This window comes from Mixophyes fleayi, chromosome 6 (assembly GCF_038048845.1).
Source record: "Mixophyes fleayi isolate aMixFle1 chromosome 6, aMixFle1.hap1, whole genome shotgun sequence".
NCBI lineage: Eukaryota > Metazoa > Chordata > Amphibia > Anura > Limnodynastidae > Mixophyes > Mixophyes fleayi.
Window position 1 is genome coordinate 103686590 of NC_134407.1, and position 24116 is coordinate 103710705.

The 24116-nt window shown below is 40.6% G+C and overlaps 1 protein-coding gene across 1 annotated transcript in view; it reads right to left on the reverse strand.

The window, feature by feature from the left end:
* Positions 1–24116, reverse strand: part of RASGEF1A (RasGEF domain family member 1A) — a 377612-nt gene that overhangs the window by 281438 nt on the left and 72058 nt on the right. The window contains exon 2 of the mRNA XM_075217145.1: positions 13556–13651. The gene's annotated coding sequence lies outside the window, so the exon portion shown is untranslated. The remainder of the gene's footprint in view (positions 1–13555; positions 13652–24116) is intronic.

A 24116-nucleotide genomic window follows, 5' to 3' on the forward strand; every position in this document is an offset into this window, starting at 1 on the left:
TGCCTGTGACAAATGTTACGTAGTGGTGTAAATGCTGCTGCTGTTCCTGCTGGTGAAGGTGAATGACCAACTCAGTGGGCTGTCACAGTCATATAGTCTTTGGTTTGACCACTTCCACTTGTCCACATATCTGTGGTTAAGTGGACAGTGGGCAGAATGGCATTTTTAAGAGCAATCTCTACATTTTTACACACGGGAGAAATTGTGTCGCGATGGAATTCTGTAACGCGGACACAAAACCTCAATTAACTGTGAAAAACCAGCAGCGTTTATTGTGGATATTGGACACAGATCTAACACTAACATTGCAGCCATGGCGTCTGTCATTTGCTTGGCGACTGGGTGACTGCTATCATATTTGTTTTCCCTAACAAATGATTGTTTCACAGTTAATTGCTGAAATGTAGGACTGCTAATTTTCTTGACCTGCCTCTGGGCTGACGATTCACCCCCAGCAGCAGCAACAGCAGCAGCAACAGTGGGACTAACGCTTTCTTCAGAAGAATCAATAATAGTGCAGGAGTCATCCAGCCCTAATAAGTGGGATGCCGGGCTAACTCCGAGCGCTAATGAGGATATTGATGAGGATGGTGTGGTGGGTGTATTTTGTAGCCGTCGGGATGTCGGTGAGCGGAGGGTATTAGCTGATGATGGAGTGCTTGTAAGTTCTTGGGAAGAGCTTTCAGCTTTTCCCAACACTTTGCCATGAACTCTCGTTAAATCGCGTAACATAAACGAGGTTCCAAGATGGTTAAGGTCCCTCCCTCGACTTACTGTGGCTTGACATACAATACAAATGGCTATACAATTGTTGTCTGGATTTGGGTAGAAATAATTCCACACTTAAGAAGTGGATTTTTTTGTTTTATGCCCAGGCATGACAATGGCCTTTTTCTTGTCACGTGCCAGAACTGCTGCCACTGGTGCAGGACTTACACAAACAACCTCATCCTCATCAACATCCTCATTAGTGCCCTCGTCGCCTACACAAATCTCCCCCTCATCTTCTTCTAATTCAAAAGTGGCATCTTCAATTTGTGTATCACCGGCTACACTCGGGCTATTAAGGCACACATCAGCAGAATGCTCACGATTAGACATCCCACTGTTGGATGGACTCTCCACAGGGATTGGTGTCATTTGTGAATCAGAGCAAATATTATCCTCTAATGCCTTAATGTTATCTTGCAGCTCGGCTTTGACGCGTAACAGTAGTTGTGCACCAATTGTAGGCTCGGTAACTTTTTGGGATCTGCCACTAATAGCCAAAGGTGAAGGCCTCATTCTCTCTTTGCCACTGCGTGTGTAGAATGGCATGTTGGCAATTTTTTTCATCGGCACTTAACTTTTGCTCAGTAACACTTTTTCGCTTCAATACAGTAAAAAAAAAAATGTTTTTTGGACTGATTTCAAAACACTATGTAGTTTGACATCGCTTTGCCCAGATGACGTACTGGGAACACTACCATCAGGACTGGTGACGGAGCCTGGTTGCTCATTCTGATCATATGTGGACTGCTTTGAATCCATTCTGAGCCCAAAGCACTTGTAGTGCTAAACATTATTTGGTAAGATACTGCTGACAGATAGTAATTTTGACAGCCAGAAATATTTAGGCAAAAAAAATGGGGGACACCCAAAAAGCACTTTGAGTGCCAAATATTGAAAAAAAAAAAAACAACTCCTCTATCCTCCAGCGATTTTTGTTAGCACAATTGGAATCAGAATATTGTATTCTCTGTCTCTGCTCTAATCAGCCTGTGACTACACCCTGCTCTCTCCCTCTGTCAAATGGGTATAGATTGCTGTGGAGGCAGTTATTTATAATTTTCAAGTATCGCGAGAACCGAGCCCCAAGATCCGACGACGTCACAATGACGTTCGGCCTCGATTTGGAATCCGAGCGGCCTACTTGGCTCGGTACTCGGATACCCAAAGTTCAGGTGGGTTCGGTTCTTGGGGAACCGAGCCCGCCCATCTCTACTTAGCATCCAGCCAGGTTGCTGCAGTATTTGTCCGAAAGTGTATGAAAATAATATTGTGACCTGTGAGGTGGTCAAAATTGACTGCAAATGACTTGAGACTAGTGCTATTGAGGTTAATAATAATGTAGGGGGAAAAAGAGAGCAAAATTATGTGAATTTAGCATACTGTATTTCTAAAAAAATACAGATCCAAAACCAAAACACGCGAGGGCGGTTTTGTCAAAATCAAAACACAAAGCTAATCCGGATCCAAAACCAATTCACGGGGATCAGTGAGCATCTCTATATGTATCAGACAAAGAATAAAAAGTAAAATCCAAAACTGACTATTTTATTTCATCATGAGAATACAATCACTCATCGGTCAATAAAGTTCATGCAGTATCTGATTACCACTTCCTTTCCTGAGTAAGCCCTGTAGCAATCTGGGACAAAACATGTTGGAAAACACAGATCTCATATACATCTTGACAAGAACTTTATTGACCGATGAGCAGGGGCAGATTAGTCATAAACCCTACTGGGAATTTTCCAGGTAGGCCGATGACAAATGAGGCCAATGCATTGTGTCAGATTTTTGTTTAAAGTTAATCGTTTTTTTCTCACAGCAGCGCAGGACAGGGTTGTGACTGTGGAATGTCCGTTCCTCCTTACCTCCTCCCATATTTGGCTTCATCCAGTCCCCTTACATCAGGATGTCGCATGGGACAAGCACCACGTGACACTGTGCGCACTGTCAGGATTTCCCAGGTATGACCACAGAGAGGAGATAAGTGGTTATAATGAGTTTATTAATAAACAGAGATAACAAGGTAACTCATGAGACAGTTCAAAATGCAGATGAGAAACAGGTAACTGCAATAGTAGATTTCAACAGGCAGCATAGAACTACAAGTACCAGGTATAATGGTTAAAGATGCAGGAGTCCAGGACACAGGTAACAGCAAATAGTGGATTTCAACAGGCAGCGTAGAACTACAAGTACCAGGTATAATGGTTGAAGATGCAGGAGTCCAGGACACAGGTAACAGCAAATAGTGGATTTCAACAGGCAGCGTAGAACTACAAGTACCAGGTATAATGGTTGAAGATGCAGGAGTCCAGGACACAGGTAACAGCAAATAGTGGATTTCAACAGGCAGCGTAGAACTACAAGTACCAGGTATAATGGTTGAAGATGCAGGAGTCCAGGACACAGGTAACAGCAAATAGTGGATTTCAACAGGCAGCGTAGAACTACAAGTACCAGGTATAATGGTTGAAGATGCAGGAGTCCAGGACACAGGTAACAGCAAATAGTGGATTTCAACAGGCAGCGTAGAACTACAAGTACCAGGTATAATGGTTGAAGATGCAGGAGTCCAGGACACAGGTAACAGCAAATAGTGGATTTCAACGAAGAAATATGCAGGAGTCCAGATAGCAGATAGAAGCTGAGCACAGGGAATGCTCCTCAGAATGACCTGATGATCTGGCCCAGACTGTTTGAAGCAGGCAGGTATAAATAGGCCTCATGCAGCTGAAACCACTCCCAGTGATCAAGGAGAATAATCAAGTAGCACAGTGGCCCCTTTGGTGGGCAGTGGTACTACAAGTGGAAAGCATACCAAATCCAATAGAGTCACTGCAGACAGCAGCTGCAGAGTGCAAATCGTGACAGCGCACAATGCAGAGAGACGAGTCTGTACTACATGGCTCAAACAAGGTAAGTGTGGGTGAAGGTGCTACTATACTATACTATTGTCTCCTATCCTATCCTATACCCCGGAGAGGCTGCTATACTATACTACACTACACTACACTACCACACTGGGGGGGGGGCTGCTATACTATACTACACTACTATACTGGGGGCTCCTATACTATATATCCTATTCTATACTGGGAGGTGGGGTGGAGGCTGTTATACTGTTCTATCCTATTCTATACCTGGGAGGGGGGCTGCTATCCAATATTACACTACTATACTGAGGGTGCTGCTGTACTATACTATTCTATACTGGAGGGGCTGCTCTTCTATACTATCCTATTCTATACTGGGGGGCTGCTATACTACACTACACTACTATACCGGGGGCTGCTTTACTATACTACACCACTATACTGGGAGGGGGGGGGGCTGCTATACTATATATCCTATTCTATACTGGCGGTGCGGCTGCTATACCATACTATTCTATACTGGGGGGCTGCTCTTCTATACTATTCTATTCTATTCTGGGGGGGCTGCTATACTACTATACTGGGGGGCTGCTATACTATCCTATTCTATACTGGAGGGGCTGCTATACTATACTACACTACACTACTGTACTGGGGGGCTTCTATACTACACTATCCTATTCTATAGTAGGGGGGTTGCTATCCTATACTACACTACTATACTGGGGGGGCTGCTATACTATACTATCCTATTCTATACTGGGTGAGCTGCTACAGTATACTATCCAATTCTATACAGTGGGTACTGCTATACTATACTACACTACTATACTGGGGGGGCTGCTATACTATACTATTCTATATGGGGGGCTGCTATACTATACTATACTACACTACTATACTGGGGGGCTGCTATACTATACTATTCTATACTTGGGGGGCTGCTATACTATATTACACTACAGTAGTATACTGGGGGGGCTTCTATACTATACTATCCTATTCTATAATGGGGGTGCTGCTATACTATACCACACTACAGTAGTATACTGGGGGGCTTCTATACTATACTATCCTATTCTATACTGTGTAGGCTGCTACATTATACTATCCTATTCTATACAAGGGGGACTGCTATACTATACTACACTACTATACTGGGAGGGCTGCTATACTATACTATTTTATACTGGGGGGCTGCTATACTATACTACACTACACTACTATACTGGGGGGCTGGTATACTATACTATTCTATACTGAGGGGGGCTGCTCTTCTATACTCTCCTATTCCATACTAGGGGGGCTGCTAAGTAGGTATTTCTTACATGTTGCTCTGTCCAGTATCGTAATAATTATGTAGGTGTAAACACTTTTGGTGTTTACATCATCGTTAATTCGTACTAAACCGGACTTGCAGCTTTTCCCCTAAATTGCTTTAGAAATTATCCAGTGTGTCTTAAGTAACCACATCTGGGTTCTCCTAAATGTTACTACAACCAAATTCCAGTAGCTCTAAATAGAGATGGACGGGTCCGGTTCCCCGAGAACCGAACCCACCTGAACTTTGCCTATCCGAGTACCGAGCCGTACTCTCCCGCCCGCTCAGATTCCAAATCGAGGCCGAACGTCATTGTGACGTCGTCGGATCTCGGGGCTCAGTTCTCGCGATACTTGAAAATTATAAATACCTGCCTCCACAGCAATCTATCCCCATTTGACAGAGGAAGAGAAGAGGGTGTAGTCACAGGCTGATTAGAGCAGCGACAGAGAATACAATTCTGATTACAATTCTGATCACAATTTTGATAACAATTGATAGAGAAGAGAGGAGGATAGAGGAGTCTTTTTTTTTTCAATATTTGGCACTACAAGTGCTTTGGGGTGTCCCCCATTCTTTTGCATTAATATTTATGGCTGTCAAAAGTCATATTTGTCAGCAATCTTAAAAATAATTTTTAGCACTCTCAAGTGCTTTTGGGTGTCCCCAATTCTTTTGCATTAATATTTCTGGCTGTCAAAAGTACTATCTGTCAGCAGACTTAAAATATAATATTTAGCACTCCCAAGTGCTTTTGGGGTGTCCCCCATTATTTTGCATTAATATTTCTGGCTGTCAAAAGTCATATTTGTCAGCAGTATCTAAAACAATTTGTAGCACTACAAGTGCTTTGGGCTCAGAATGGATTCAAAGCAATCCACATATGAGCAGAATGAGCAACCAGGTTCTGTCACCAATCCTGATAGTATTCCCAGTACGTCATCTGGGCAAGGTGATGTCAAACTACAAAGTGTTTTGAAATCAGTCAAAAAAACACACCCCCCAAAAAAAATTACTGTGTTGAACCGAAAAAGAATTGTAACTGAGGAAAAGTTAAGTGCCGATAAAAAAAAAATTGCCAACATGCCATTCTACACACGCAGTGGCAAAGAGAGAATGAGGCCTTCACCTTTCTCTATTAGTGGCAGATCCAAAAATGTTACCGAGCCTACAAGTGGTGCACAACTACTGTTACGCGTCAAAGCTGAGCTGCAAGATAACAGTAAGGCATTAGAGGATAATGTTTGCTCTGAATCACAAATGACACCAATCCCTGTGGAGAGTTCATCCAACAGAAGGATGTCTAATCGTGAGCATTCTGTTAGTGTACCCATAAAGAGTGACCCTTTCAGCAGTTCTGCTGATGTGTGCCTGAACAGCCCGAGTGTAGCCGGTGATACACAAATTGAGGATGCCACTATGGAAATAGAAGAGGATGAGGGGGAGATTTGTGTAGGCGACGAGGGCGCTAATGAGGATGTTGATGAGGAAGAGATTGTTTGTGTAAGTCCTGCACCAGTGGCAGCAGTTCTGGCACGTGACAAAAAACAAAAGGCCATAAAACAAAAAAATCCACTTCTTATGTGTGGAATTATTTCTACCCCAATCCAGACAACAACTGTAGAGCCATTTGTAGTGTATGTCAAGCCACAGTCAGTCGAGGGAGAGACCTTAATCATCTTGATACCTTGTCTATGTTACGCCATTTGACGAAAGTTCATGGCAAAGTGTTGGGAAAAGCTGAAAGTTCTTTCAAAAAAATTACAAGCACTCCATCATCAGCTAGGACACTCCGGTCACTGACATCCTGACGGCTACAAAATGCACCCACCACACCATCCTCATCAATATCCTCATTAGCGCTCGGAGTTAGCCCTGCATCCCACTTATTAGGGCTGGATGACTCCTGCACTATTATTGATTCCTCTGAAGAAAGCGTTAGACCCACTGCTGCTGCTGTTGCTGCTGCTGGGGGTGAATCGTCAGCCCAGAAGAAGGCCCAGAAAAAGAGCAGTCCTACATTTCAACAATTAACTGTGAAACAAACATTTGCTAGGGGAAGCAAATATGACAGCAGTCACCCAGTCGCCAAGCGAATCACAGACGCCATGGCTGCCATGTTAGTGTTAGATCTGCGTGCAATATCCACAATAAACGCAGCTGGCTTTTCACAGTCAATTGAGGTTTTGTTTCCGTGTTACAGAATTCCATCGCGACACCATTTTTCCCGTAAAGCTATTCACCAACTATACCAAAATGTGTGTACAAATGTTGAGATTGCGCTGAAAAATGCCATTCTGCCCACTGTCCACTTAACCACAGATATGTGGACAAGTGGAAGTGGTCAAACCAAAGACTATATGACTGTGACAGCCCACTGGGTTGATCATTCACCTTCACCAGCAGGAACAGCAGCAGCATGTACACCACTACGTAACATTTGTCACAGGCAGGCCACTCTTTGATACATGGCTTATACCACTTGGACTCTCCCCAGAATATGTAATTTCTGATAACGCCAACAATATCGTGCGAGCATTACAGCTGGGTGATTTCCAGAACATTATCTGTTTTGCTCACACCATCAACTTGGTGGTGCAGAGCTCCCTACGAAAAACCGTGAGGTGCAGGAGATGCTTTCGGTGGCCCGTAAGATTTCAGGCCATTTCAGGCATTCGGCTACAGCATGTAGGAGATTGCAGCAGCTCCAAGAGCAGTTTAACTTGCCCTGTCACCAACTTAAGCAGGAGGTGGTAACTAGGTGGAATTCCACCCTGTACATGCTGCAGAGGATGGAGGAACAGCGCAAAGCCATCCAAGCATATTGCACAAGCCATGACATTGGGAAAGGAGGGGGCATGTATTTCACTCTTGCACAGTGGGGAATCCTTTCAGTCCTGTGCAAGGTGCTGAAACCATTTGAAGTTGTGACGTGTGAAGTGAGTGCAGATTCTGTTAGTTTGAGCCAAGTCATTCCTTTAATAAGACTATTGGAAAAGCAGCTTGAGAAACTGAAGAAGGAGATGAAATCAAGCAATTCTGCAAAGTATGTTGGCCTTGTCGATCAAGTACTTAATTCGCTTCACAATGATCCTCGTGTTATTAAGATCTTGAACTCGGATCAGTACGTTTTGGCCACTGTGCTTGGTCCAAGGTTTAAGACCTACATTGATTCTTTGCTTCAAAATGAACGAGATGTGAACTTTTGCAAGGAGCTATTGCTCAGCAAGTTGGCCGCTGAACTGGGCCTCGGCTTGACTACGTGTCCTCCTTCACTTTCTCAAGCTGCTGCTGCTTGTAAAAAATTTAATTTCCCAAAAAGAAGCAGGGAAGACTCAGGGGGCAGACCAGAACAATTTAACATCTGGGCTGGTTTGAAGGATTTTTCCAAAAAATGTGTCACCTTGCCCATAACTCCATCCAATACGAGTATAAACATGCAAAGGATGGTGGAGGATTATTTTCAAGAGGTAATTGATATGGAAATGTCAGACAGTCCCTCTCCTTACTGGGAGGAAAAGCAGGCCATTTGGAAACCCATGCACAAACTTGCTTTGCAATACCTAAGCTGCCCTTCTCCAGTGTGTACTCTGAACGAGTGTTCAGCACACCCGGGAACTTATGAATTGGTAGTCTTTGCTGATGACGTACACACTGATGAGGGTGAGGATGAAGCTCCAGATAATGACGATAACATCTTTTTAAAACTTTCTATTTAAGTCTAGGGTGCAATCGAACCCCAGAGAGGAAAGGGACTTGGGGCATTTCCATGTCACGTACTGTCTTGAAAGGCTGCTGTTTGGGCAATTTATCCTTAAGGGTAGGGTGTCATACACACAGTGACCCCAAAATGGCTTTGTCCATTTCTATTAATGTTGTACAGTCTATAACGGCTGAATTTTTTGGTATTTTCGACAAGTGGTGGGGGGCCTAGAGAGACAGAAACCAATCTGGCTTCCTCCATTTTAATTAATATTGTACAGTCTATAACGGCTGAATTTTTTTGTATTTTCTACAAGTGGAAGGGGGCCTAGAGAGACAGAAACCAAACTGCCTTTGTCCATTTCTTTACATATTTAAGTATAAGTGTAGGGTGTAATATACATCCAAAGACGATGGCTGCATTGCCAATTTGCATAGATGGAGAGGAAGACAATCTCGTTTGTTTGTAGAATTAATGAAGGCCTACCTACCAGGAATTAAACATTTTTTTTTGATAATTTATTAGCTTTACAATTACATTACTTATACAAGAAACAGGTGGAGCACTAAACTTGGTTATTTTATGCCCAAAAACATTGATTCTCCAACAAAATAGCAAAACAAAACCAAACAAAACCAAAACCAAAACACGCAATGGCGGTCAGTGAGCATCTCTAGTTCTAAATCCCACCTAATTTTGTGTTGGCCCTTCCTAAAGTTGATTTGGCCCTGCCCACTTCCAGAATTTTTTCCAGGGCCATTTTAAGTTCCCAATCCGCCCCTGCCGATGAGTGATTGCTGCAAATAACGATTACATAGGTCTGCGATGTAAAAGCTTTTTAACAATTTATGTGATACTTATAAATTTTTGGCCTCTGAACACGAAAATGACTCCCGATTTTGGATATCACATCAAATTTTTCTGCAAAATGTGTATTTTTGAATAAGTCAATTTTTCATATTCTTTAAAATAATAATTGTATTCTGGCTACATTTATTATAAAACATTGTCTTAAATGAATTCAGTCAGTAGTATAGAATGTTGCAATTCAGTTCTCGTCATAAAACTTCCCCTACCCAGTGCCAGATTAACGTCCACATGGGCCTGGAGCTGAATTGTACAAAGGGCCTAAACACCATACTGTCTAAAGAAACATTGCACACACACAACAACTACAAATACAAGGTGAGCTGGCAAAGGTGGAACCAAATACAATAGATCCAACACAGTTTTACTCTGTGCCGGCTCATTTTAACCCCTGCCTACCTCCACATACACACAAACAGTACACACTACACACACACAATACATATACATTAATAGATTCTTCAAAAAGAGGTTTAAAAGCTGTTTTATTGCACAATGGCAACAAATACGCGTCAATACCATTAGCACATTCAGTCTATCCTAAAGAAACATGAAAATTTGAAAACTGTTTTGGAACTGATTGGATATGCAAGACACAACTGGTTAACATGTGGAGATCTTAAAATTGTATGCATGGTACTTGGCCAGCAACAAGGTTACAGCAAATTCCCATGTTTTCTATGGAATTGGATAGCAGAACTAAAAATTTACATTGGCAAAAAAATAATTGACCAGCTCGAAAAAGTTTAGAAATTGGAAAATATAATGTCATTAAATCCAGTTTAGTAGATGCAAATAAAGTTTTACTTCCACCTCTACATATAAAATTAGGACTGATAAAACAATTTGTAAGAGTACTGCCTAAAGATGGAGAAACTTTCAAATATCTTTGCACCAAATTCCCTAACATATCCGATGCTAAACTGAAAGAAGGCATTTTCACAGGCCCTGCCATTAGAAAGTTAATAAAAGATGAATGTTTCGGGCGTGTAATGAATATTGTGGAACTTTCGGCATGGACTTTGTTCAAACAAGTGATTTCAAAAGTTTTAGGGAATGTCAAGGATCCAAACTACAAAGAAATTGTCAGGGAAATGCTTAATAGTTACAGAAACCTTGGCTGCAATATAAGTTTAAAGTAGAGATGCTCTAGTTTTGGTTTTGGATCTGGATTACCTTTGGGTTTTGGTTTTGCCAAAACCGCCCTTGCGTGTTTTGGTTTTGGTTTGGTTTTGCTATTTTTTACAAAATTCCATTTTTTGGGCTAAAATAACATAATTTAGGTATTATTTTGTACCTACATTATTATTAACTTCAATAACACTAATTTCCAGTCAATTTTTGTTTGCACAGAGAAAAAAAGTGAATCCTGCCATATGTCTTAGAAAGTCTATCCCACATGACTAAACTGGATGAGTAAAAACAGCTATGCTGTGTTAGAATTACTAGCACAGCAAACTTTTTTCTTTTAAATTTGTATAATGTTTATATATCAAATTTAAACAAAATAGCGTCTGTGCAGTATCAACCACTATGAAACAAATCATGGTAGCTCCAATTCAACAAAACAATATTGTAGACTGATTTGGCCCAGTTATTACTTTTCAATGAAAAATGACACTGGGGGACATATAGTAAAACAGGTTTATTTGTGTGGGAACAGAGGTGTTTCCCATAGCAACCTTATTTTTTACTAATAATAAAAGGAGCATATGGGCTGGCACCAGATCAGATGTGTTAAAGAAAAATATAAAGTGTAGATGCCATTTGGGGTGATCACTGGCACACAATGCCCAAGACTAGATACCCCCCCAACTCTCCCTCCCAATGTACCCCTGGCACAATGTCACTGTGACCGCACAGTCACGCTACTTTTCCCAGGCAAGTTGTGACTAGTTTGCAACAACCAGTCCTAGCGGTCTGCAGCCTGATCTGCACACAAACGAGATTCTTTACCACTCACACGAGTCCCAGGGACAAAGTTTCCGTGCAGGGGCAGCAAGAGCCGGCTGGCGGGCTGTGCATGGTCCCTTCAGACAGTGCATAGATGGCAAGACATGATTTGCAGCGAGAAGAGGCTCAGCGCACAGTCCCGATCTCCAACAATCAGCCCTGACACTCAACCTACAGCCGGCCGCACCGGCTCCTAGTGCCGGGTCCAAAAAGCGCAAGATCCGAGATCCGACTACGTCATAATGACGTTTTGGAATCCAAATAGGCGGGAGAGTACTGAGCCGACTCCGCTTGGTACTTGGAACCCCTAAGTTCGAGTGGGTTCAGTTTCAAGGAAACCGAGCCCACCCATCTCTAGCTTAAAGGTAGATTTTTTGAATTCCCATATTGAGCATTTCCCGAATAATCTCAGAGACTACAGTGAAGAACAGGGTAAACGGTTCCACCAAGATGTTAAAGATGTAGAAAGAAGATACCAGGGTCGTTGGGACCTAAGCATGATGGCTGACTACTGCTGGATAATACACAGACGACACAGAAAAAACTTATTAGCAAAAAGCGACAAAACAAAGTTTGAAGACAAACTATCAATATTAAAAACGGAAAAGATATTAACGATTTTTTCAATAATTATAGTTTTGTTTCTATTTTTGATTTTATTGTTATTTTATTATGTGATTAAGACAAAAACACAGTGATCGCATCTACACTTCTTCGTATTTCACAATAAATATGTGAAGACCAATTAAACTTCTTGTTTTTTCTTAAAAATGTATGTAACCCACTTCTAGGTAAATGTATATAAAAAAAATTACCACATAACAATTTATTGATGTACACAGGAGTATAGTTAAGAATATAATAGTATTATTAAAAAAGCTTTCAATACTTTAAATTTCGCAGACTTGTGTTATCTGAGCTACTGAGCAGCCGCGCTTTGGCCTGCAGTGTATAGCTGTATAAACACATCTAGCTTCCTGAGCAGGCGCAGCATCACTCGAGCAGCTCCGAATATTCCCGATGACTGCACGATTACCCGCAATTGGCGCCTCCCCGGAACCAAGGAAGATAGTGGGACTTATCCAGGAGGGGATTAAAGGCAGCATTGGCGGCAATGTCTTATGTGTAAATTGGAACTTTAACTCCTACATACCGGATTTGTGCTTTACACTGTACAAACTCCAAATCAGCCTTATTTGGAATTTGTCTGGTTATTTAAAATTTAAACAATTGAATTACATCAGGACAGGCTACCAAGTAATTTACAAACTACAGTCAGAAAGGAACGTATTGGTACAACATCTTTGGATTTTGACCTGGGTTTTGATTGCTGTAATTCATATTGCCATAACATTTGCCTAGTCTATATCACGTTTTATGCCTTATGATTATATACATTTCAAAGTAGAAATTGTTCTGGCCAGAACATTGAATCATATTCACTGATAACAAAAACTTCTATTTTATTTCAATATTTGTTTACATATGTACTGATATTTACAAAAGGTACCTGCGCCTAGCGAGTATACTGTCTATATAAAATGTATCTGCTGTTTTAACATGTATAGCCGTAAATAGAGAAATATTGGAACCCTGAGTAAATGAAAAAGAGGTAGCCATGTTGTTTGAGAGTACCATTATCTCTATCTATGGACTTTCATCTAAATCAAATATTGCCATTTATATGATAAAACATGACGGGTCCAATTTAAATGACTCAAATTAACCTAAACATAAAGTACTAAATACATGCCAAAACTGATGCAATTATACAAAATGTATCTTTAGGCTTTAATGATATGTTGAAGCAAACTTGTATTCCATTAAAATTAAAATAGAATTGATAAGTGTCACATAGCATATTACAAAACAAATATTTCAGGAATAATGCTATAAAGTAAAAGGTAGAATCAAAATGTACTGTAAGTAATGTACTTTAAATTAAATATTCAGACTTTAAAGTCATATATAAATCAAACATTGAACAAGTTATACTGTATGGGCAAGCAGTGGATAATATATGTTATTTAGATGACATTAAATAAGGTAACATGAGGTACTCACCCATAGCTGCTTCCACGGACACACACCAGCGAGAGAGTTTTCTGAAGCCGTAGTAAGCCGCGGTTGTCACCAGACCAGAGAACGCAATCTAATCACCTAAAGAAAGAGAAAGTCACATGACAACTTATGACACGTGTATTAATTCTTATATGTCAGTCAGTAAAATTGGGCATTCCTATTACAGATTATATAGCAGGAATAATTACATACACACCTCTAGTTCGTGCGTCTCATTTAATCAGCACCTCAAATTACTTTATTGTTTTTTATTGATCTATTTATTTATTTTTTAATTTGGCAAGTGGCTCTTTTCCATGACGGGACTCTTCCTGATAATATAACACTAGTCATCAGTGCAACCCATCATTTTATTTTTTTCAACTATATAGTACTGGTGGCATAGAAGTCAGAATTTGAAGGGGGATGGACTTCTGGAAATTCAAAGTAATTAAATTCACTTTTTACTATTTAGATACCACTATAAACAATTAACCAGTTTGTGGCCATAATATAAAATAAAATAAAATAAAACAAGTGAGATATATATATATATATATATATATATATATATATATATATATATATATATAGTGATAAATATCTTACATCATGGTATGTGGTATGGGTAGGTATTTTAGCATTTTTACAGTGCACAGGAGCAGAAAAAAACTCTGCTTAGATTAGAGGAGCATGCACATGAAAAACTGTCTTGTTTGTGGTGCATGTAATACCGCTTTCATACTGCCGCCCAGGCAATATCCCAGGTATATAGACCCGGGATATTGCCAGGGGACAGAAGGGATCAGAGGCTCCCCTGGAGTCAAAATCCCGGTTAGACCGCGTTCATACTGAACATGGGTCTGCCCGGGGTCTCTATGGCAACATCACAAGAAGAGCTCTGATTGGCTCCTCTTGTGATGTTTTTTTTTTTTTTCACTTTAACATTGTGTCTAGTGAAATCCGGGTTGAAAAACCCAGGTTGCGCCATTCATAGTGCAGGCTTCCCGGGGCAGACCCGGGAATTACCGAACCAAAAGACCTGGGTCTAATTCCCAGGTCTGATGACCCGGGAATTAGATCTGGGACCATTCATGCTGCACCTCGACCCCGGTAGTCTAGGCTTGCCCCAGCAAAAAAACAGGGTTTTTGGTGTAGTATGAATAGGTATAAATTGGGGAACTACTGTAGAGGGGCATGCCAGAAAAGGGAATTCAAATGTGTGTGCGTGTATGTGTGTATAGATAGTTTGTCAGAAATATCAGCTGTTCATGCCCTGGAAGGCAAACATTAGTACTGAAACGTAGAAGTGAAATTGTAAAATATTGAACTGTTCCGGAATGTATATACAGTATAATGATTCAGCATGAATATATTCTCTGGAATGTAAGGAGTTTACAAACATTGAATTGAATTTATTTGTTCTTGTTCACAATATTATTGCATATGGTTTAGTGAGTATAATCCCAACAGGACTTGCGGTGGGCTGCACCACAATGATTTATGTCCATTGTCATGTTTAAACTCTGCTTCGGTTTTTCTGGGAATAAACAAGAAAAAATTGAGGAGTCACTGGAGACTCCAATAGTTCCCACTTTTTTTCAGCAGGAAGACACGTAAAGAGGAACTAACATTAATTAATGTAGTAGCTATTATTAGATCCAGTTCTGCATAACTTGCATTACCATGTACAGTGATGGCCAAAAGTTTTGAGAATGACAAAAGTATTGGTTTACACACAGTTTGCTGCTTCAGTGTTTTTAGATCTTTTTGTCAGATGTTGCTATGGTGTACTGATGTAAAATTATAAACATTTCATAAGTGTCAAAGGCTTTTATTGACAATTACATTACATTTATGCAAAGAGTCAGTATTTGCACTGTTGCCCCTTCTTTTTGAAGATCTCTGCAATTCGCCCTGGCATGCTGCCAATCAACTTCTGGGCCACATACTGAATGGTGGCCGCCCATTCTTGCCTAATCAATGCTTGGAGTTTGTCTGAATGTGTGGGGTTTTATTTGTCCACCCTCCTCTTGAGGATTGACAACAAGTTCTCAATGGGATTAAGGTGTGGGGAATTTCCTGTCTATGGACCCAAAATTTAGATGTTTTGATCCCTGAGCCACCTAGTTATCACTTTTTTCTTATGGCAATGCGCTTCATCATGCTGGAAAAGGCATTGTTCGTCACCAAACTGTTCTTGGATGGTTGGGAGAAGTTAGTGGAAGGATGGTTTGGTACCATTCTTTATTCATGACTGTGTTCTTAGGCAAAATTGTGAGTGAACCCACTCCTTTGTCTGAAAAGCAACCCCACACATGAATGGTCTAAGGATGCTTTACTGTTGGCGTGACACAGGACTGATGGTAGCGCTCAAGTTTTGTTCTCCGGACAAGCATTTTTCCAGATGCCCCAAACAATATGAAAGGGGATTCATCAGAGAAAATGACTTTACCACAGTGTTCAGCAGTCAAATCCCTGTAGCTTTTCCTGGAGAGAAGTGGCTTCTTTGCTGACCTTCTTGACACCAGGCCATCTTCCAAAAGTCATCGCCTCACTGTGCATGCAGTTGCACGCACACCTGCCTGCTGCCATTCCTGAGCAAGCTCTGCACTGGTGGTGCCCTGATCCCACAGCTGAATCAACTTTAGGAGAAGGTCCTGGCGCTTTCTGGACATTCTTAAGCACCCTGAAGCCTTCTTCACAACTATTGAACCTCTCTCCTTGAAGTTCTTGATAATCTGATAAATGGCTGACTTAGGTGCAATCTTACTAGCAGCAATATCCATAACTGTGAAGCCCTTTTTGTGCAAAGCAACTGCATGTGTTTCCTTGCAGATAACCATGGTTAACAGAGGAAAAATAATGATTTCAAGCACCACCTTCCATTTAAAGCTCACAGTCTGTTATTCTAACTCAATCAGCATGACAGAGTGATCTCCAGCCTTGTCCTCATCAACACTCTCACCTGTGTTAACGATAGAAATCACTGATCTGATGTCAGCTTGTCCTTTTGTGGCAGGGCTGAAATGCAGTGGAAATGTTGTTTTTGGGATAAAGTTCACTGTCATGGCAAAGAGGAACTTTGCAATTCATCTGATCACTCTTCATGACATTCTGGTGTATATGCAAATTGTCATCATAAAATCATAAAAACTTTTGGCCATGACTATATATATATATATATATATATATATATATATATATATTCATACATACACGCAGACAACTGTATATACAGGAGAGGACATCTGTGATTTTAAAAACAGTTTAGCTATATTCCTGTAGCGGAGTTAGAATGGCCAATAGAAGCTTGCAGGTAATTAAAATGTAGGGAGATAGTCTTTACAGGTGAGTTTAAGAATTTGTTCACCAAATTTTTACAGTCAAGATCTGACAAAACTCTTATAACCGTACCCACATAATTACAACTAAACTTTTAAATACAGATACAAGGACATCTCCATTATTGCAACTGCATTCCTCCTACAATATGATAAAGAAATACAAACAAGCATTAAGTGAAAGACTACAATATCTTCTCTATTCAAGCTTGTACTTTTATTGAATTACTTCTTTTCAGTTTCAATGACTGTGATTTTCATGGTTGCTCTGTTTATAGTGCGTGTTAGCTCACATGGCAGAGAGCTAGGTATGTGCCAGAAAGATATGCTATATTACAAGTCATTGTTTGTAACTCACCCTGATGGTATTTGAGTAACTAAAATGCATGGAATGCTCTAAAGAAGAAAGAATAAACTTGCTATCCATTACGCTTAAGTACATGAAATGTGGAGAACAATGAAATAATAATAGTATGTGGCCATTGTACGTGTCCATGGTGAGTAGCAGAATAATAAGGGACTGATGTTAGAAACCTCTTCAGCCTGTACAACAAAACCCGGAGTCTGCTCTTAAAGTCTGGTGTTCACTGTTGCCCCTAGTGGTGGGGACAGACTTGGCTGCAGACAAACGGAGGGTCGTGAGATGTGTACCGGCTGTGGATAACCCAGGAACAGAGAGTTATGGCAGACAGCGTATCCAGAGAACAAGCCGAGGTCAGGGGTCACTTGCTTGGTAGAATAGTCAGAAAACACGCCAAGGATCGGGGTCACGAGCAAATCAGCAGTATCCAAGGTTCAGGCCAGAAGGTCAGGGGCACAGGCAAAAAGGCAAATCCAAGGTACAGGCAGGGGTCATACACAGCAAAAGAAAGTCCTAAGGTTTATACCAAAAGCACAACAGCAGGTAACAAACAGAAATCTGGAAGCTATAACCGGCAGGGAGGCTAAGCCCTCCCTGCCTTAAATACTGACTGTGGCCAATCAGAGCCTAGCTCTGATAATAACCCCCAGGCTGTGCTTAATTAAACGGAGCATTAATTATCCCACAGACAAGTGGGTTTACTTGCGCACGCGCACGGCTGCCTCCTGTTGCCAAGATGCAGCGTTCACTGTTACAGCCGGGACGAGCCCCGGAAGTGACGTCCCGGTCATCATAGCGACGGCCGGGACGCCTGTGAGAGAGTCGCAGTGGCTAGGCACCGCCGCGGCTTGTAACAACTGATACCAGTTTAATTTACAGGGAAACTTGAGAGCAAAACATGATTTGTATAAAAATGCACACTGTACAAAGAGAGTTGATCGTGCCATACATTTGCATAGGACTTTTAGGTGTTTGTTTTTTAAAAGTATGTACATCAACTGCTGCAACTTTCATCCTCTCCTAATCTGAACCTCACCTCATCTAATTGTAAGTTGTACTTCACAAATGTGCAACTGTGTTTTTAAGTATGTGTAGGAATTTGTTATATATTGCTATAATCTGTGTTGGGCTGCTGATCAGTAAAGCATAGATTTTAACACTGGCCTTAACTAGCCTGACTAAGACCAATATGTTTTTTTTGTTCAGCTGACCAATCAGCACAGATGTAGCTATGTCTTAGCATTTACTCTAAGGGGGGAGTTTTGGGGTTTCCTACACTAAGTGGTTTCTCTCATAAAGTGTTAAAACATGCACAGTTAAACAACACAGTTGAACTAGCAGGGAACAACCTGTGATGCCTGCCAGTAACCAGCTTCGCCTTATTTCACTTTCCTGGATTTTGTTAATTGGTAAATATATTTTTGTTTTCTCTCTTTATTTTCCAGTCTCACTCTTAGCTCTACTATGATTGTGCTTCTCTACCAAAACATTGCATTGCCATAGTGTAGCCTTGCTGTTTTACTTCTTTTTGCATTGTTGACTAGATTGCCACTGTCATACTTTCCCGGTCACTCTCTGGATTTCTACACTTCCTAATCTCAGACACAATCATGCCCCTGATCTATCATGGACATTGTCCAAGTAGGCCTCTGCACCATCTGCACCGTCCAGGACTCTGTACCATGTATGCCCCTGCATCACCATGGGACCATCTTTACATCATAGGCTCAGTAACTTTCAGATCTCTGCACCATACTGAACCCCACTATGCCTATTGTTTACATTTCCTCCGATAGTCTCTTATTACCTTCTCCCTCTTGATCCTTAATGTCCTATGCTAAATTCTGTTGAACAGTAAGGCACCGTATATATCGGCATAAAAATAATGCTTTTACTAGCATTTATTAACACTATTAGAAGTGTGTAAATGGGTGCAATGATGGAGGTTATTAGTTCAAGTGACCCTATACACACTGTACTTGCAATCAGGAGCATGCACTATGCAGCAGCTTTTTCTGTATGTTTTCTGCTAAATTTACTTTCATTTAACTTGGTGTCCTCCAATATGTCCTCCCTTGACCTCCCTACCTCACTCCCCAATACACATGTACAAAGCTTTGGTTACACTGGTGTTTTTCTCATGCCAGTGTGTAAACATCCTACTATCAAATAGAATGCCTTATGCAGTGCAACACAATTGATAGAGTGAAAGACTAAAAAAATAAAATAAAACCCTTATTTTACATTTTCTTATCTAAGAAGCATGGCTTTAAAAATGATGATTGATTACAGTGTTAAACTGGATTTTATGGGACCTACCCCAGTATAATAGACAACATAGATTTAAAACTGAATGTATATTATATACCAAATCACTTTATAGTGTATACACGCTCAAATATACAGTATTTTATGCATCTAAAAAATACAATTGTGTCCACTGCTGACAACTTTACTGAATGTGTACACATATGGATTTACATCTACAAGCCATCTTTAAAATAGATAACCATGGGACCTTCCAGCCAGCAAACAGATATTTCTGTGAATAGGGCTGCTTTAATACATTAGTTGGCCCAAGGCAAATGTCATAGTAGTGGGCCCCCATTCTGGTTTTCCAAACAGGAGTTACTTATAATTGCATCCAAAAAAGTAGAGGGCAGAGTTTTCTGAAGAGACCAATCTATACAAAGACAAATGAAAAAATTCTATGGATACAAATTATGTCTTTTGGTGGTTTCTTATATATTTGTAATATAAAGAGCCGAATAGAAATCATTAAGTACTTTGATATTCTTAAATCTTGTTAAAGCCTGGGGTAGGTTTAGATTTATGTCTTATGTTCTAATTAGGGCTATATTTGGGTTAGAAGTTAGAGTACTAAATTATGGTTAGTATACTTTTTGTTTTTATTTAAATTTAAGCCATAACCACTTTACAATGGTATTTTTTGACATAGGAGTAACTTCTGTTTGCAAAAAGGGGACTCTTCTTTTCTGCTGTCTAGCACACCAGAGGACTGAGATAGAAGCCTTTATTGGACATCAGATATATAAGCACTATTACTAGGTAGTTTAATGTTGGATATACTTTCCTGGTGGGCCAGGTCAAATAACCATTTTACCAATTTACAAATTCACAAATACTTGATAGCTTATTTGTACACTGAAATTTAAAGTTTGATATTTGTGTGCTACATGAAAAAACAGTCAGTATTTAACTTATGTGCAAAACAGAATACTAATTTGCACCCCTTGCATTGTAACATGGTTTTGTCCAGGAGACTAAAATAAGAAGTTTCTTAAGTTAAGATCCTTAATGAATCAGGCCCATTGTCTCTAATTTTAGATATTTTTGGACATGTGAGGTAAACAGGTAAGAAAAGCTAAAAAAAAACACATAAGCATAATAATTGCTATATAGTTATAGAGTTCTATAACTTGTATTATTATGCTGGTCATTTGTCACTAGACAGGCATAGTATTATAAATGCGGAATGTGATGTCGTCAATATTCATTATTGATGTGATATATGCAATTATTATTCTTATATGATTTGTGTATTTTATTCATTGTTTATTCTTTGAATTGAATATAAATAAATGTATATATTATTTTAGAAGAAGTTATCCATCTCTCTTTTTATTTTATCTATTAAATGCTTGGTTTTCTTGGCGCACCTAATCTTTTAGATATTGTTCCATTTTTACAAGGGGTGGCACCCTTGGTTAGGTTTGTGACAAGAGACTAATTTTTCTTGGGTTTAGAGCGCTCGGGATATGTATTTATTTTTTACAAAGAAAAGTGTCACTCACCGGACCGTGAGTGCCTCTGCGCTGGTGCGTGGCTCACTAGCCTTCCTGCCGGCACCTATCCTGAACCGCGGCCGTCCGCCATCCTGATGGTCTGCGCATGCACAGCTCCCAAGAACTCTTGTGACTATTGCTTTTAATCCAAATTGGTTGATCAGGCAACTCCCTATTTAAGGCACCTGTGTGCATTATCTCATTGCCTGATCTTGGAGTCTCATTCCCTGTGAGTCTCTGAAGGTGTTCCCTGTGTTCTACTAGTGTCTTCAGTTTCCTGCTGATTCCTGATCTACTCATCGCTGGTTTCCATACCCGCTAATATCTCCTGTGTACTACTAGTGTCTTCAGTTCCTGTGGATTCCCTGTGCTACTCATCGCTGGTTTCCATACCTGCTACAGTCTGCTGTTTCCTGCTTGTGTCCTCAGCTGGACTCTGATTACCGGATCTACTCACCTGTGGTTCCTACACTCGTCTCTGCCGTCCAGCGTCTCTGCAGTTCCTGCATCTCCCTGTGGACAGACTGTTCTACTGAATAGCGGTATGCCTATCTGTTATTGACTTTCTACATTTACTCTGCATATCCGCTAGGAAAAGTTTCCACGCTCAGCAGCGGTATCCATACCCGCTATAGACTGTTATTGTTACGCTGCATATCTGTTTGGAATTTACCGTACTACTCAGTCGTTATATGCATAACTGTGATTGACTATCCATTATTGGCCTGCATATCTGTGCTGAGCAAGTCTCTACCAAGCAGCGCCACACATACCGTTATATAGACTTTGTTGGATACGCTGCATACCTATTGGGATCATTTTCCTCTGTACTCTCAGTGTCTGCATCCTATTATCTTTGTATGCTTCCACTCATCAACACTTGTACACATCCTCACCTATTAAGCAGTGGTACAACTTGCTATATGCAGACCACTGACTTCCCCGCTACCTACCTGCACCTGGACAAGTCTTCTCACCATAAGCAGTGGTACAACTTGCTATACGCAGACCACTGACTTCCCCGCTACCTACCTGCACCTGGACAAGTCTTCTCACCATAAGCAGTAGGGATGTGCACCGGCGACTTTTGAGGTCTCGTGTTTTGTGTTTTGGATCCGGATATTCTCGATGTTTTGGGTTCGGATTTGTTTCCCAAAACACCTGCCGAAAGGTTTTGGTTCGGATTTAAGGTTTTGGATTCGGATTTTTTTTGAAAAAAAAACAAAAAAGTGTAAAAATCTAGTTTTTGGGCTTATTTTCACTCCTACGCTATTATTAACCTCAATAACATTCAATAACAATAATTTCCACTAATTTAAAGGCTATTCTGAACACCTAACACCTCACAATAATTATTTTTTTTTTAGTAAAAAATGTTGCAACGAGGTATCTTTCTGGACTGCGTAGAGGAGTGTTCCCCACAATATAATTAAAAACCTATCAACTGGTCTGAATTACACCCAAAAATAGTATCTGGACTGCGTAGAGTAGTGGGCACTGGGCACCACAATAAAAAAATATATAGAAAACCTTCAACAGGTCTGAATTACACCCAAAAATAGTATCTGGACTGCGTAGAGGACTGGCCACTGGCCACCACAATATAATATATAGAAAACCTTCAACAGGTCTGCATTACACCCAAAAATAGTATCTGGACTGCGTAGAGGACTGGCCACTGGCCACCACAATATAATATATAGAAAACCTTCAACAGGTCTGCATTACACCCAAAAATAGTATCTGGACTGCGTAGAGTAGTGGGCACTGGGCACCACAATAACAAATATATAGAAAACCTTCAACAGGTCTGAATTACACCCAAAAATAGTATCTGGACTGCGTAGAGGACTGGCCACTGGCCCCCACAATATAATATATAGAAAACCTTCAACAGGTCTGCATTACACCCAAAAATAGTATCTGGACTGCGTAGAGGACTGGCCACTGGCCACCACAATATAATATATAGAAAACCTTCAACAGGTCAGAATTACACCCAAAAATAGTATCTGGACTGCGTAGAGTAGTGGGCACTGGGCACCACAATAAAAAAATATATAGAAAACCTTCAACAGGTCTGAATTACACCCAAAAATAGTATCTGGACTGCGTAGAGGACTGGCCACTGGCCACCACAATATAATATATAGAAAACCTTCAACAGGTCTGCATTACACCCAAAAATAGTATCTGGACTGCGTAGAGGACTGGCCACTGGCCACCACAATATAATATATAGAAAACCTTCAACAGGTCTGCATTACACCCAAAAATAGTATCTGGACTGCGTAGAGTAGTGGGCACTGGGCACCACAATAACAAATATATAGAAAACCTTCAACAGGTCTGAATTACACCCAAAAATAGTATCTGGACTGCGTAGAGGACTGGCCACTGGCCCCCACAATATAATATATAGAAAACCTTCAACAGGTCTGCATTACACCCAAAAATAGTATCTGGACTGCGTAGAGGACTGGCCACTGGCCACCACAATATAATATATAGAAAACCTTCAACAGGTCAGAATTACACCCAAAAATAGTATCTGGACTGCGTAGAGTAGTGGGCACTGGGCACCACAATAAAATATATAGAAAACCTTCAACAGGTCTGCATTACACCCAAAAATAGTATCTGGACTGCGTAGAGTAGTGGGCACTGGGCACCACAATAAAAAATATATAGAAAACCTTCAACAGGTCTGAATTACACCCAAAAATAGTATCTGGACTGCGTAGAGGACTGGCCACTGGCCACCACAATAACATATATAGAAAACCTTCAACAGATCTGAATTACACCCAAAAGTAGTATCTGGACTGCGTAGAGTAGTGAGCACTGGGCACCACTATAAAAAATATATAGAAAACCTTCAACAGGTCTGAATTACACCCAAAAGTAGTATCTGGACTGCGTAGAGTAGTGGGCACTGGGCACCACAATAAAATATATAAAAAACCTTCAACAGGTCTGCATTACACTGCACATACGGCTGCTCCTCCATCCTCTCCATCATATACATGTTGGAGTTTCAGCGTGTGAAAACC